Source organism: Anopheles moucheti, chromosome 3 (genome assembly GCF_943734755.1).
Source record: "Anopheles moucheti chromosome 3, idAnoMoucSN_F20_07, whole genome shotgun sequence".
NCBI classification, from domain to species: domain Eukaryota; kingdom Metazoa; phylum Arthropoda; class Insecta; order Diptera; family Culicidae; genus Anopheles; species Anopheles moucheti.
The window spans coordinates 62,822,417-62,839,019 of NC_069141.1; the positions used below are offsets into that span (position 1 = coordinate 62,822,417).

General features: G+C 43.8%; 1 protein-coding gene across 1 annotated transcript in view; it reads right to left on the bottom strand.

Moving 5' to 3' along the window:
* LOC128303526 (uncharacterized) overlaps positions 1-16,603 on the bottom strand; it is a 73,073-nt gene that overhangs the window by 16,997 nt on the left and 39,473 nt on the right. The gene's annotated exons all lie outside the window — the stretch shown is intronic.

A 16,603-nucleotide genomic window follows, 5' to 3' on the forward strand; every position in this document is an offset into this window, starting at 1 on the left:
CATCAATAAAAGTTTTGCTATTTTTTATTCCGAATGATAAAAAGGTAGAAACACAGTTGGATAGACAAACAGCAAGAGTATTTCACTGTGAGTATTTGTATGTGTTTGTGTGTAGTTTAGTGTAACTAAATAGAGACAGATAGTGAGAGAGAGAGTGAGAAAGTCAGAAAGATAGAGACGGACAAAACAGACAGACAGAGCAGAAGAGGAAAAAAGCCAAAGAGATAGGGGTATCAGAGAGCAGTAGAGCGAAAAGAGAGTGAGAGCGAAAGAGTGAATCACAGCAAAGCGTTATAGAGTGAGTTGTTCAACACACACGAGCGAATGTGTCGGGGTTGTAATTGGAAGGATTAAGCCGTATAGTGGGACGTATACTTGTCACTAAGTGACGCGACCGAGTAAGAGGAATAGTAACTCATCACCAGGCAAGCTGCAGTGGGAAGGGCGCAAAGCAAAACCAATAAAGTCAACAGTGATTCGCATAACTGAAGAAGGAAGTAGTAAGGTGACGTTCGGCTCATTTCAAAATGGCGGGAAATGATTGACAGTGAGGTGTAAAGGAGGAAACAATTAGGCTGCTACAACTTCAGTTCTGGTCGTACGTGTTTAATCACAATGAAGCAACTAGAAAGGAATCGATATTAGACGGCAAGGAGCATACAAGCCAAACACGATCATCGAGGTGGAAGAAAGCAAGGGTTGTGAATTTGTTTTTTTGTTCTTTTTTTTGGTTAAGTAAGCTTGGTTCAAGTTGCTACATGATTGGAAGGTGGTTCAATACTACAGCTAGACCCCGGCTGAACTATCGGCAGGCAACACACTGAAGCTCCAGCCGTGTGTTGCTGCGCGTTGCTGCAAAGCCGGAAGCACTTGTCTTTCACACAACAGCAGTCACAATAGCAGTCACAAACGAGTCTAAAAGTTTGCCGTTCATTCGTGCATACGTCTGAATGAGCTTAATTATAATAGTTGCTTGCCAAAAGCCTTTCTGTGATATTTATAGAACGTGCAGTACGCGTAAGTGAAAAAGCTTGCTACGGTAACGGCTGCGTATGATCCGGTCGTTCAGTGAAAATTATTGTCTTTAGCTGATTCTGTGCTTTATTGTACATTGGAGAAATACAAAAAGTCCTCCCTGAATGGCAGGAAGGGCTGCGATTGGAAACTATATTCTATTGACAGGAAATGGGATGGAAAGTTTCCATTTGCCACATTTCATTTGTGTCAGCAAACGACTCGCATCTAGTAAAGCCGTAGTGGCAAAAGAGAGTTGCAGCAGTAGCAATTGACTGCAATGGTAAAGTTTTCCCCAACCAAAGCCATATAAATGAGCAAGAGATGTTTTTCCCTTCCAGAAATGATGAAAAGTTATTACCGTTCATTAAAGCTTTGTACAAGGCGGTCCAGGGATTATCATGCAATGTTAGACATAAGTTAAGTAATAAAAAAAATGGAATAGAAGAGTATTACAAAATATTAATACAAACGGAAGAGTACTTTTGAAAATGAAATGAAATAAGTATATTGAGACAGAATTTAAGCTTTAAAGGATGAAAAATATTGCTTCAGGATGTTTTTTTTTATAGTTTGTACATAGTTTACACAATATTCTACTAAATATATCAATCCGTCTATTTGCAGGTAACTACACTAGGTCACTATTTAGTTTATTCTATAAATGCATAATTATTGTAGCTTAATTTATGTTCATAAAAAGTAGCTATAAAACCCCATTCTGTGTAATGAACAATAAAATCCAATTCAAGCATCAAATAAATCAGTTTATTTTTCATGTTCTACACTAGTCAATACGTCACAATCCGGTGTTGAATAAAGCTGCACCACTTGAGGGCAACATCCATTCCCAACAAATAAGATGCTCCGAAATTGGATGGTATATTGTAAAAGGTTACGACACACCGATCATCCCTGTCGAGCGACAGAATAGCTCTTCGGCATGGAATGTTTCGCATTACTTTTCGCATCAATGTTGTGTGTGTACACTGCATTCGCCCAATCCAACTAACGGGTTTCGCAACGGTGCATCATCGTTTCACTGGCTACGTACGGGGTCAGCCATGTAATTGGCACGTTTCTTCATCTAGCGTAAGTACCCATTTCTCGTTACATGATGGTTTGATAAAATCCACACATCGCCACCACAAACTGACACCGCTCCAGCTTCCCGGGGATCGTACATAACCGGTAGAGAAGATACAAAGCGGTCAATGCTGAAGCAAAATGAATTCATTCTGTTGATAGACCCAAGTTTGGGTTCGTAAACCATCGGAATGGAACGATATTGGATTGGGGGGTAACTCTTTTGACATGATGCTGAAGTTTTGACCTCCGATTTGAACGGACCAATCAATAAGCGGTTCGATTTATTACTCTCTGACAACTGAACTCATCATCACTACCTCCAACGGAGGCAATTTTCGTTGCTACTAACAACCCGTCAGAAGTCTTTATTATCATTTGCTGAAATGGTCCACTATAATGGCTGTAAAAAACTAACTAGAGGATAGAAGTAATTGAAAGAAAAGTTCCATATGAACTTGTTTGAGCCACTACGGCTTTTTTTTATACTGTGACAATTATCCTTGAACACGGTTGAAATTCATTTCGTTAGCTTCGTCCACAAAACACAACTTCGAGAATTCGTATTGGGCAGTGTGCAGTATGCTATACACGGTTTCGTGCTCTATATTGCGTGTGTGTATTTCGTTTTGTTTTGCGTGCGGTAAAACTCTTTCGGTGGGGTTTTTTTTTCGTCTATTTGTTGCATAAAATAGTTTCCAGTCCCGTTTTTGTGGAACGAAATTTTCGAAACAAACCCGTGATTCCGTTAAAGAGCAAGAAAACATTGCATGTGCGGCGGTAGCAGCGTGTCCGAGCGTTATTCATTTTGTTCGTTGTGCCAAATCGAAACGAAAAAAAATATGTACAGAAAAGAAATCACATCATCATCACCAGTGAGAAATGCACCAGAAGCAGGGTGTGTTTGCGTTTAAGCTGCTTAAAGGTGGCTTAAAAATTAAATAGAGTACAATTTCGAAACGAACTCAACGGAAGAGAAAACATTAAAAAAGGGTTAACAAAGAATCAAGTTGTGTTGCGTATAAAGTTGGTTCATGTTTGCTTACTTGCACGAGGGGCACTCAGCTTTGGTCCGTTGGGTGGGTTCGTTGGGCATAAAGCACCCATGTATTAGCCGTCTCGTCCACACGGTGTTTGAGATAGGGATAGGACGTATGTAATGCTTTCTTTTTTGGTTCGTTTGTTCACGCTTAGCGGAAGCGGCTCAGGGTGTGGGTTAGTGAAGAAACACGTTAGGCAATCGCCAATGATACCACACGTGAGAAGGTTTGCGTGAGCAGATGTAGCAGAAACACGAAACGGACAAAATGATACAATTACTTAACTAAATCACGAACGTTCGTAAATGATCGTTGATGCAAAAAAAAAGGGAAACACGGAAACAAACCATTCCAATTTCACTATTGAGTACCTTGATGAGAGACGATTTAATAGCGTCGGGTGTGTTTGATAGATGGAATGGTTAATTGCTGACGGGATGGAAAATAAATTATATTTGCTCGCTGGTTCGGAAATGGAAAATCATGCTAAACAATATAGACTAGCAACGCAGATGGAGTAATTTTAAATTATAGATAGCAATTTTTACAACTCACAATACCGGCAACCGTTTCCAAGCATTACACTATCAAATAGTCAGCTTTTTCAATAACGTTTCGGTGAAATATTTTACCTCCACTGTGCTATTACGTTGCAGTCTTTTTGAAAGCATTTTAAAAAGCCTATCTTTCAGTAATTTAAAAACGAGAAATAGTCCTTTTACTGCGCTGCCCATAAGGTAATTTCTGATGAATAATTTAATTTTATGCCTGCTGGTGCCTGTGAAGGATTTCGCGCGGCAGCTTTTATGCAACGTAAGCCTTTCGGCTGAATTGTTCCATCAATAGAGATCATATTTTGTTGTGTTGAAAACCAAGTACAAAACAGACACAATCCAACGAAATGCCTTTCTATTTTAAAACAAAAATGGTACTCGCTTTCACTAGCAGGTCAGTTGGTACGCCCGTTTTGCATCGATATTCTGATAAACCGGAAGCAGCAAAACCTACAATCAAACAAGCATAAGGTTTTGCATTCGAAAATACCGCCCCAACCGCTCTAAACACACCGTACTTTAGTGCGCGTTCAAACGAGTTGATTTCCAGCGGCCCCATACCCATTCCAGGTCCATTAATAATTTTAAACCGAGCTATTTCTAAACACTTCATTATTTATTTTTACGACGCTCACCTGGTACTGGCGTACTGCAACGTTTGCGGCACCGTATGCCAGCATTGGCCGTTTTACGCTGGCAAAAATAGCGGAGAGCGGGTGAGCGGATCTTTTCCGCAGTCAGTTAGTCAGTCAGAGCTGAGCGATGATTCATGATACAACGTAAGCCGGCCTACTCGCTTTGTGCACCGGTTTCGACGGTGCAGCCTTACAGACGGCGCATCGTCTTCGGCGTGAGTGCACATTTCGGTTCCGTTTGAGTGCATCCATTTACCGGCACTGGTTCGTTCAAGATATCGACACTGGGGCGGGTAAAAAAGAACAATGGATCGATGATGCCCGAGCGCACTTGTGCTTCGTGTGGTTGCGCTGGATAAACGCCCGATAGTACGTCAGCTTTATATCATACCTAGCACAATCTCGTTACGCTTCAGTCGTGGTTCCAATGTGCATATATGTAGGGTGTTTGTTTGCTATGTAAGGCCGCGTACGATGATTGCTTCCACGTGAAGAGTCTCAAGCATGATTTTACGCATACTTTCCATCACGAGGTTTTAGTTCGCTATTTTAACGATAGCAGCTTAGCATGGAGGTTGAATTTAGATGTTCCACTAAATATCTTCCCATCGGTTACGGCACACCAGGCGTCTCCATGATAGTTACGGGCATGAAAGACCAGGCGTCTCCATCATAGTTACGGGCATGAAACACCGGGCGTCACCATTGAGCTGTGGCTTAACGCACCAGGCGTCTCCATCGTTGAAAATCGTTGTGTTTTAAGACGGCTCAATCTGGCAAACCCCCTCCACGATGTGTATACTTCTACCGTTGGTATTTGATTTATGAAGTAAACAAATTAACCATCTTCCTTGGTGCACACAATGGTCAACATTCATGAAGCAGCACACGGAACGTACACCCGGGGGCGTTGATGATGCGCTATCGTTTAATTTCGTTACGGGTCGGATTAAATGGAGATTGAAACAAAATCTAACCAACGCTTCACTGCATGTAACGTATGCACTATTTTGGTCCGTTTCTAGAACGCTTCCTTTTAGCTCAGTGCTAAGAATAGAAAATCGGGCCACAATATACACACAATTGAATGTGAAGATAACATCGACTTCGTTAAAGCTGTCATGGAAGTTGGACGGTCCTTCTTCCCAAACAACGATTGTCCTTGAATCGTTCCATTCCTTACAACTGACCAGTATGATGGGAGAAGTTTTCAAGTAACAGTCATCGAGTCACAAGGCTGGCAATTGGAGCTAATGCTCCTGTGACGAGATCAATATTTACACCCGTCAGCATATAAACAATGTTTTCGTTCCGTTGTACAATCCGGCAGGAAGCGACCGCTTCTGCGATGTGCTTTTGCTCGGTATTCTTGCCATCCCGCTTCACTTACTATCGAACAATAGTGAGAAGTTATGGAAAATCGATCAGTATTATTTCTGCTTCTTTTCTGTCACCCTTCTGGATCTTGTTTCCCTTCCCGTCATTTTACGAGCCGTACGAACATGCATCCAACGAGGGGGAAACTTAGTCCCCCGGTGGGTTTGTGCCCGTAATGACAAATTCTGATGTCATGCTGATCGAAGGATATCCGATTGGTTCCCCGTAATTTCCATTGCAACCATACCCCGTACCGGCTGGGGGGGGGGGGGGGGGGGCAGGGGGAGAAAAATCGATGTGTTCCGGTAGCTCGTCTGTTGCTTTTCCACCATCACCACGCGTCCAGAATGCTAGTTTTGATGTAAACCAGCCACTGTCGTTGGCTTGTGTTGCTGTTCCGATACTCATCAAATGAAGACTGAAAAAAAAACGCTTCACAGTTCGATATACGAACGAGTTGAAACTCCCCATACGGTTCGCTCGTAATTCGACGTCCGTATGATTGGCTTCTGCTGTCTAGCAGAAGACGTTCATTATGGAAGTTAATTAGGATCAAATGGCGGCAACAATGGCAGATGGGGCTGGTAATTATGGGTGTTATAAAAATATAACAATGAACAGCACTGCGCTGTGCATCATCAACAACAAAATGGCGCAGATGTGTTATTGCAATTGGATGCATCCTTGCCATGCGGTTTGATGCCAATGTGCAATATTTAGCACACATGACGCTACACGTGTCAGAGGGCACTGCAGAAAAGCGCAATTATCACTATCCATTCGATAATGATTGCAATAATGAACTAGTTCCAGTACAATGGCTAATTGAACCATCTGGATATGTTGTACTATAATTACTTTTTTGTTTCAATCACTTCAAGTTTATCGTTTACTCGTAAATTAAGCATTTATTGTATAAATAATGACATATGCAATCAAAAATGTTCATAAAAACATGAAAACTTTTATAAAAAAATCGTTTTGCCATTTTTGTTTTACATTTCCACAAAATATTCCATGAATACTGCGCACGGCTTAGTTCATGGCCATGTGTAAATGAAGATTTAATACTATTCTCAACACCACCCCTCCATAACAAGCATTGCAGCAAATGCTTTGGCCACTAATTATGAACTGCTGCGCGAGGATAAATACCGTACAAAAGTTTTCCCATTAATCGGTCCACATTTCCAACCGTGGCGTAGTACATTGCACCAAAGCTCACGATGTTGAACGTGAATGGAAGCGTGCAAATAATTAGCTTGTCTTGCTTGTTTATTCCGCTTATAGGTGTGCCCGCCTGTGTGTGTGTATGTTTATATGTTTTGCAACGAAAAACGGCCAAACACCTCACCGGTAGAGCCAACGGTGTGTGGTCAACGGACAGCTAGCGGACAGGCGAAAACCGACAGGCGCCAATTGAACGATTTTGCCAAACTCGTGCCAACTAGTGGCGGGCTGATTATGATGTTCCACCGGTTGACTCCGGTCGGATGCTCGAAAATGGACACCACCGAACCGCAGTGTTGATGAGCCTCCGTGACCACGGTCGATGTTGGCCACAATGGCAGACATTTGCGATAACAGACCCACACCAAACCAACATTCGTTCGGTACGATTCAAGGACGATGTGCGGATTGGTGGAAAAGTGATAAAAACCCAACAACACACACGCACGCCACGATGCGCATCTTAACCGCACGCGCTGGCAACTTTGAACTGGCGTGTCGATACGGTCGGCTTCGGTGGATTGTTTACGGCAAATGGGCCCCCGTTACGGAACGGTCAAATAAAGGTTGATTGTAAATAATTTCTTGTGGATTGTGTGCAGGTGGTGGTCGGTTTTTCTCTGCCAGGCCACCGCAACTCCCAATGTTTGTTTTGATTAGATCTTGCGGGAAAGTTTGCGCTACGTGCATCGATACATGCGCTCCATTTCTGCTAATTTATAATTAAAGCACCCAGGGGAAAGCAGGCGAATTCACAGTCAACTTTAGATACAAAGAAAGTGTATTCATTACTTTAAGGACTTTAATTTTCTTAATATTGCCATCACAGTTTTGTTGAATAATGTTTTTATATTGACATTTATATTCAAGAAACTATTTATCAGAACTAAAATTATTGATTGATGCTGTTTAAAGTAAGTTAAAATAAATTTATTTACATCATTCCAAGAAGTGGTAAAGCAAAACATATTACCTTTCATTAAGATATTATTAACCAAGCGCGAATTGTTGCAATCCGGTGAGTGGTAAGAGAGTCATAATTGGCTAATTTAGGTTAAACCATCCTTCGCCCTCATTCTCGTTAGCGATGATAACCATCCCCTAAATGAGCTGTCACATGCCTTGACTTTCGCTATTAAGGCCAATCTCGGCCAATAATGGGAATGCACTGAATACCACAGCGAATATTCCATCATCGGCCTATTTATCTTACTCCCTCCACTGATCGGATCGGAAACAATTCATCAGCCTCGCCTTAAACGACCATCAAGTAAACGGGCAAAATGGCAACATTGCGTGCAAACACACTTTGCTTTTTTGCTAAAAAACTTGATCGAAATCACTCGCCACCCGACCAAATGGTTACCGGTTGCGGGAACTTGCCTCGCTGTACGAACCCACCGATTGTTGCGGTCAATTTTTGGTTATTCCCTGCGTTTGAAGTTCTTTGTGGGCACTTTATGAACCCCCTGATAGACAGCGGCCAGCTGACGAGAGCGAATTTCCGCTTTACGTACTCCGTTACTCGATATCGAGCGTTCTTTGCAGGCAATGTAGCGTCGGTGAAAGGTTAAGGTTAAACGAGCCGTCCTTCCATCAGGCCAAACCGTAATCGGGCAAGGTGCTCACGTGTAGCGCCCGTTTCGGAGAGGTCACTGCTACTGGAAATCATTAATGTTGTGCCCGCCGACGATCAAGGTTACGGCGCGGGAAGGTTTCCAGCGTGGAACTTCTGGGAAACGTCAGCGTTGAAATGGTCGACTGTTTCGCCCTGGCGCGTGACATTTCCAAGGTATATAATCATAAACTATTCGACAAAAAAAAGTCGCCTGATAAAGGGGGCCCCAGCAAAAGCCCCGATGAATCTTTTATTTGCTCTAGCGCCCGTGTGGTCGACTGCCGGAAGGGAAAAAGGTCTCTTTAATCTACAAAGCAACCGCAAAACCCCCTTTATTACACACTCCATCCCACGTTAGCGAAAGCTTCCATCCAGTGATAAATAATGTGATCTAGCCCTTCTTGTTCTAGGACACGGCAAAGTTTATTTGTAAACAGTACACGATCCTATTGATTTGGAGCAATTAAATTGATTGCGCTGCATGGCAGGTGCCGCGATAGACGCAATGTGTCCCGCAGTTACAGGCCTTTCCACCGCACTTCCGTGTTGGGAAAGGATTGGGTAGCTATTGCAGTGAAGGGTACGCTACTCTACGAAATGGAATTAGCACCTAGCTGTTGACGAGGGCACGGTGTGGCATGAGTTACTGTAGGGGAGAAAGAAAAGCGGGTCTCAGGAAGGTCAGTTACTGGTCAGAAATGGTATGGTATGGGTCGGTGGGCTGGTACCAACAGCAACTGCTCTGTGGATAGTAAACCTGTGCGGTGCCTTATATGAACCTTATCCACCCGGCAGACAGGAGACATCGGTCGCAACATGCAACCATGGGTCTTTAAAGCAATACCTCTAAGGTATTCACAGAATAGCTATTCCATTCAGCACAACATCTTAAAGTTCAGATAAATGTGTGCTGGTTTTGGCTGAAAATATATAGTAATGTGCATTAAATAGGAAGTTCATCGATTGCAAAATATGTTGTACCGCAATACATTCCGATAGTATAATTCAACATACGCTACTATAATTACGTTGTTCTCACGTTCCCATCTACACTACTACAGTATGGAATATTCTTACTGACGCTGTACATGTCTCAGTATAGGGATAGGGAGATATCTAGCAAATGTACACATTTCAAACTATCGTGGAAGGTCCGAACGGTTGTATTTACAGTAAGTAACAGATGGACAACACAACACACAAACTGAGTCAGAAGAGTGACAGTGAAAACGAACAGAGATAGCGCAGTAGGTAGAGAAGGTGAGGTAGTAAGAGAATACGTGAGAGAGAGAAAAGAGAGAGAGAGAGAGAGATAGAGAGAAAGAGATAGCTTAACGTACGTATCAACAATAGCATATATGGAAGCTGTACTAATGTTTGCTTGTCATCTCAGCGTCAGTAAACAGAGCTTATACACACACACAAACAGAAATCTACTGGATGAAAAGTACAAAACGAGAAGATTTTCAGCTGGTGGAGGGCTATTTTAAAAAATACTGGAGACCCACACATTCGCAGCGATGAATTATCCGACGGTTGGGTACAAAACATCCTGGGGTACACAAGGTTGCTTGGAGCTAAAGGTGGATAAGGTTCGGCAGCATCACATCACAAGTTCACTACACGGACACGCTACTAGGGATGTCTATAGTCGGTGGATGTCTACTTAGTGTGGACATGAGTGAGTGTCTGCATTGTGTACTGCTGGTAGTTTCCTTTGTGTCAGTGTTGCAAGGCGAGTAGGCTCAGAAGCACACATACGCGCACACCAACGCAACCCGTCGGGACATGTGTGCATGTGATCGACACGCGTACGGTCCAGGACAGAAGCGACAAAGCACACAGACGGATACACAGTACGTATAAACGAACGGATTGACAGATCGATTAGTGCAGCGCTTCATCGGTGCATCCTGTACAAGTGGTGTATGGGCGTTGCTATGGTGACGTTTGTTTTGGACACTTATGGCGGAAACATTTCGGGCTCTTGCCAGCCTGCCTGCCTGTCAGCTAGACGGGTAAAGTGCGTTCACTGAAGCACAATGCCGACCGGGTGTTTCGTGTGTGTGTGTGTGTGTGTGTGTGCGTATGTGTGTGTGTGTTAACATGGGTAAAATGTCGAATAAATGTGAGCGTTTGGGATGGCCGGGGAGACGGCGTCAGTGCGCCATCCGTTTCGGGGCTACGGGGGATGTCTGTGGTGGTACACTTACGCAGGCTTCGACATCGTCGTCGGCGTGCTCGCGGGAGGAACGGCTGCGCGTTCCGCTGTCCCCGGCACAGTTCGTACTGTTGCTGCCACCGCTGCACACCGAGGTGTACTGTTTGCTGCGCGAGAACAGCTTCTGGCGATGCTTTTGGCTTAGGCGCGGATGCGAATGGTGATGGTGCGGCGTGTGGCGGTGCGGCGTCGACACCGTCGGCTGCTGTACGGAGTGCGCGTGGGCAAGCAGGGGGCGCTGCAGCAGCGGCTTGGCCAGGTGACGCTGGCACCCGGTCGACGCACCCGGCCGGTGTGGATGGGTGTGGCGCAGCAGCGGACGATCCTCGGAGCGGTGGCGCTGCAGCAGCGGATGCACGTGCCTGTGGTTCGCCATCGGTGCGGGCGGCTGGCCGAGCAGCGGCTGGCGGCTGCCTGCGTGGGCGTGATGCAGCGTACCGTGCGGTACCATCGAATGGCGCCGCTCATGGGCCGGCGAGTGCGACGGCTCGGCATGGCGCACCACTGCCAGGTGTGGATGCGAATGGTGCGGCTGGGCGTTCAGGGGTTCGGATGCAGCCGCGTCCGCCGTCGTCGGTACCGGTGCTGCCGCATCCGCACCCGGATGCTAGCTGTCCGTGTCCGCCCGGTGCAGCAGCGCGAACTGACAGCCGCACTCGCGCGACTCCGAGTGCCGCGACAGTGGACACTGGAAGCAACGGTCCAGCAGACTGCAGCTGTCGCAGCGTGGTATGCACTGTAAACAACGCACGGTAACACAAAACAGGCCATTTGTATTTTTCGATCCTTTCTCTCTCTTTCTCTCTCTCTCTCTCTCTCTCTCTCTTTCTCTCTTCCACCCCGCACTCATACACACCCACCCCCATGAGTATCGTGATCATTCATAGCTCTCTCACTTTATTCCTCCCTCCCTCCCTCTCTCTTTGTCTCTCGATGTCCCACCCCCCCCCTGGGTGAAAATGGTAGGTGGAGTGCAAAATGTCCAGTGTGGGTCGTGGGCACGTGGTTCCGATATGTACTGCTGTGTGGTATAGGTGTTGAAGGAACGGTGAACAACTTGTGTGGGTATCAAAGACGGTGAGACGGTGTGGTAGGTGTTGAGAGATTCAGCAACGAGAATAACTTTACATCCGAAGAATTTACAGTCGCATCGGGCGTGTTGGAAGCAGACAGCTCACATGTTCAATAAACTTCAAGATACTGCATGTCCTTAGACATCTATTGCTTAGACTTAGACGTTTTACTTGGACACAAACAAAATGTGGCTTAAATATTTTATCAATAAAGTGTGGAAAACTAAATCTGTCCCAAGGCTTACGAAAATCACTTCGATTCTTGCAATATTTGGTACATCCATCTCTGACAATTCAAATTCCAATGAAACAGTCCGATGTTGTATTAAAATCTTAAAAAAAGCTTCATAAAGATTACACATTAAATTGGAGATTTACGACCAATATCGTAGAGGACTACTATGGCGTTGCAATTCTCTTTGGAATTCCCTTTTGAAGTCGATCGAAAATAATTCATTTACACTCCGAAATGTTCTGATTGCTTTAACAATTAGGAAAATGTCATCTTAGTATGTCTTGTAAGAGGTAAATTGGGTAGGATTTTGTATTACATCCCTCATGATATTTCCTCACCAAGGCACTCATTTAATGAGGTGTACTTTTACACCTTCCAGTGTGGTACACTTTTTATAGCCTTCAGCTTAACGAAACACCTGTTAAGAACATCATTGTAACCATAATCCCTTTTCAAACGGTTTTATAAAACTAGTCACATCAGTTCTTCAGCTTTCTTCGACGATGTCTACGGTAAGTATTTCTAATTTCATGAAGCTGTGACGTAAGCTAAAGATTGATATCGTTGAAGTTAACCACTTTAATAAACCATTTTCAAATGCGATAAAAATAAATCGTACAGGAAAATCTTAAACTATGATCTAGGATAAAGGCAAACGTTTCGATTCACTGTAACTGGCCAACATGACCTCTGGTTTGTTGTTGCGCAGTTCTACGAAGTTGCGAAAGGATGTTTATATACTAACAGTCCGAATGAACATGCTTGCATTGTGAACATTGTGTTTGTTGTCCTTCCTAGAAATGGACATAATACATCGTTTGGTCCTATTTGTTTTCTGAGGGTATTTCTGATTATTTAAACATGCTATTTGAGTTCATCGAATTATGCTCAGTTACGAAATTGTTACGACATTCGAACAAAAGAAACTTTCTAGAAATAATTGTTTAATTACCGTACAGCATTATTGCACACAAAAATTATCCACTTTAGACTTTTATGAGTAGCTAAGAGAACAATTTAAAGACCTCGCCTTTCCGGTGGTATCGAATCAATTCGAAGTTTAACATAAAAAAAACACCCCAATGCGGGCCAATTGTACGCATCTGTTCAACTTCTGCCTGTTAAAACTTTTGCGTCTTCCCCGGCGGAAATGTACAACGAGGGACAACTTGTTTTCCGATCGAAGTTGTTTGTATCGTTGGAATAAAATGAAACAATAAATAGGATCATAAAATTGCAAACAGTTTACGATGCCAATAAAATCCGAACATCCTACAGCTTCCGCGCCTCAGGTTGGACCAAAAAGCCACGAATCACGAAAAAGAAATGTTTCATGTTTATTGATTTTTGTACGCACAAACAAACCGTAGAACACGAGGGGCATCACGTTCTATGCCAACCCAATGCAATTGTTTCGCATTTAACAATAGCCAATTTATTTGACCAGATGCTTCAGAGTAATGATCCTCTCGAACGTAACACGATAAGGGTGGTTCCAAGGAGGAATCGGGTACTAGAAAGTCCTTAAGTTTGTTTCTGTTTTCGTGGAATGGCGAAGGAACAATAACATATTTGGGGCTATTAAAATTTTAAAGGTAGAAGCTTTAATGATTTAAAAATCACATTGTCTTTAATTACCAGCGATTTATATTTAACATTCAAATAAACAAAAAATAATGATAAAAAACGCAAAGTATTAAGCAAGCCATGAAATAAGTAGCGTGAGAAAATGTTTCTGAATGTTATTATAGCAAACTATGCTTCTTGCTATAAACGTGTCGTGTTTGACACCTACTTGCAATATCGTCATACATGAAAATGACCAAAACACTCGTAAAAAAAGCGAGTTTAGCATCATTAACCATCTATTGTGCTAATTAAACCAACGGTTTACCCGTTAGTGAACGTTAATAGTAAGAATGCACGTAAAAAAGTCACTCCCTCTTGCATAAATGCACACGGCGTACACGAACGCGCGGAATGCCCCATCGTCCCCGAACCTGTGCCCCATTTCCACACCTACATCACCATTGCATAGTTTTATTTGTCATTAAAACAATAAATAAACGGGCGCTTTTCACACCACATTAGCAATTTTCATCGCGCAATCAACACTGGCCTTGTTCGGCCCGTTTGTTCGTGTGTTAACCAAATAGAGATAAACTAACAAATCACAAACACCCGTTTGTTGTTTGCCATCGTGACGCCGGGTTTGGCGTTACTGTGTTGTCGGTCGGTGTTTTTTGCTTAAAACAACAAATGCTTTATTCTTCACCTAGTTGCACCCTGTGGGTGCGCAATGGTGGATCGTACTCGTGCCAAAAGGACACCCGATGCTGACTGCCAGCGGCAATAGTGTGCCCTTGCACAAGACTTTCTGCGCTATTATACGGTACAAAATCAAATGGAATTCTAAAAGGCGCTCACTGCGGGCCAGCCATAGGCAAAAGGCGAAGCGTAAAAACGATATCCATTCGTTCCAAGTGTCACCGAATGTGGCGTATGTTGCACACACGGACAGAACATATGCTGAGCTGTGGTGAAAAATATTGTTTCACTTCCGAATGCCGTCTCCGACCTTGCAACCTGGGCTTGGTTGTTTGCTGCACTGGTAGTGGACAAAATAGACTTTTTTTGTTTTCTTCTACCCAATTTTCTTTCCGGAACGGAACACTTTTTTCTTGAAACTTTGCCCTTTGGTATGTTTTGAGGGGTATGTTTTGTTTTGCATGTTTTTCGTGTGTTCGTTGCTTGAACAGTTATTTAAATGAGTGTGAAAATTGTACCGTGAATTTATGGCCACCGGTAATTTGGCGATACTTATCGCACCGCTGCAGTTTATGTGTTTCACAATTCCTTTCATATTCGTTCCGTTGCAAAGGGCAGTTAGGATGTTTTTTCCCCCTTATGCACCGTCGTGAAATTCACAGTGAGTGAGATGGAAACGAATGCTTAAACCGGTGGAGAAATAAGGCAATTCCCTTCGGGTTTATTTTGCTGATAATTTGCAACATACACTCACACGGATATTGCATGTTTCTGCCTGGGTGAGGGGGCGCAAATGCAGCATCGAATAGCACGAACATCCATTCTTTCCTGGCACAATGCGGTAAACCCCGAAGGGATGGGAGTTTTCAACCTTGTGCGCTTGTAGGAAGCGCCAGGTTGGCCTCGGGACGATCGGTATTCCTTAACAAGCTATTTTATTCAAACTGCACATGAAAACTGCAACGGGAACAATACGCGCAACGCTAAAAGCGCAAGGTCTAAGTCAAGGCATTCGGTTCCCCGTTCCCTCCGGGTGATGTGAAGGTGGAAAGCTGATATCGTCCCGAAGGTTGTAGACTAACCTTGATATTCTGAGTGGAACAAAGACAAAAAAAAAGCGGACGCTTAACGAAGGTCCCCGAACAGATGCGTTGCAGTGGGTTATGCTGACAGGGGAATTTAGTTTGAAATTATTTTCGTAGCCAGAAGAAATCGGTTCAAAAAATGGTAATTTTATCGCTTTGCGTTGGAGTGCAATTGCTTCTTCTAAGAAACTGATACCCTCGTGGAAAGCATCTTCGTGCTGTTATTATGAAAAGGAAAGATTTTATCTGCTTTCAAGCTGAGCTCGGCGTAGAGCACATTTTACTGATGCACTTCCCATTGGGCAGCAGCACGGACAATCAAATCACGTTCCTAAGCGTCGGAGGAAACTGCATCACCATTGCGTGGTTCTACAGTCGTTCAACGCTTCGCTAAGACAATAATCGGCAAACGCTCGTTAGGATGACGAACTACTATTTTAACCTCATTCTTCTTTACCCACACCATCGAAACGATCGCCTTCCAGCAGGCATTTACTATTCATGGAGCCATAAAACTGATTACTATTAATTCAATCTTAGCACCATGACCAGTGATCCACAGCACCGACCGGAAGAAATATGCGATACTTCAGCTTCCCAATTGCTTTGCCAACCTCTCGCCGATGAGTTTGAGCATTCCAATGGAGAACCAACTGGGTTCTGCGCTACTCCTCGAGGCAACTCCAGCAGCTGTAGTGATTTTGTTTATTTTTAATTTATTCCTATAGCCATAGCCATCCGCCAAACCCCGGGACTGGAAATACTGGAAATCAATGGGACACACGACTCATCCCGGAAGTCCTTTGGGGAAGTGTGTATCTTTCGCACCGTTGCTGTCGTTTGAAGTTCTGCTAACGAGGAAGAGATTTACGGAACTGAGCTTCCTTCCGTTCGCTTCGCCATCACCTCCTCAGCGCATACAGCACAGCGCTGAACGGTTCCGTTTTCATCGTGGAACGTGCCGAAAGAAATAAACGACATCATCAACCCACATCGCTTCTCTCTTTTTTTTTGTTTGCTAGGGAAGAACAATGTCGTGCAAACTCATTCGGAAAGTGGGCATTCGGTTTGCCAAAGCTATCACAGCACACTACTGCGTCTCGCGAACACGAAATCGAGAAGTCTCGGCATCCTGCATTGTACGATTGTTTATGTGTGTGGGAAGGT